A 537-nucleotide genomic window follows, 5' to 3' on the forward strand; every position below is an offset into this window, starting at 1 on the left:
ATATATAATGCACCTCAAATTTTTTTTTAATTTTACAAAACTATGTTAATAAATTTTAGAATAATTACCCAAATTAATTTCAAAGGATTTTAAAAGCGGATATTTTAGTTCTAAAGAAAATTAATACACAAAAATATTTCAAAAATTTTATTCTAGTAAACAAATCAGTTTTCAGTCTATTTTTTGGTGGAATAATTACTCAAATCAGTTCCTAAAAATTTTAAAAACAGATAATTTAATCTCTCAAAAAATTAATACACAAATTAATATCCAAGTATCCAACATTTTTCTACATAATAGTCTCCAACTATTTTTTAACATAACTCACTAATGAAAAATACAAATTTGACATATTTTTTTGTTAACATAATTTTTGTACACATTATAAATCAAAGAAAAATAATATATACGTGCCACATAGATATGTATGTTAAGTTAGTCTAATTATAAAATAAAAATTTAGTTAGCTTTTTAAATTAATTGAAAATAATTTAAAAATCAAATTAAAATTCAACTGAAAATAAAAGAATAATTTTG

This window comes from Arachis duranensis, chromosome 5 (assembly GCF_000817695.3).
Source record: "Arachis duranensis cultivar V14167 chromosome 5, aradu.V14167.gnm2.J7QH, whole genome shotgun sequence".
Lineage (NCBI taxonomy): Eukaryota > Viridiplantae > Streptophyta > Magnoliopsida > Fabales > Fabaceae > Arachis > Arachis duranensis.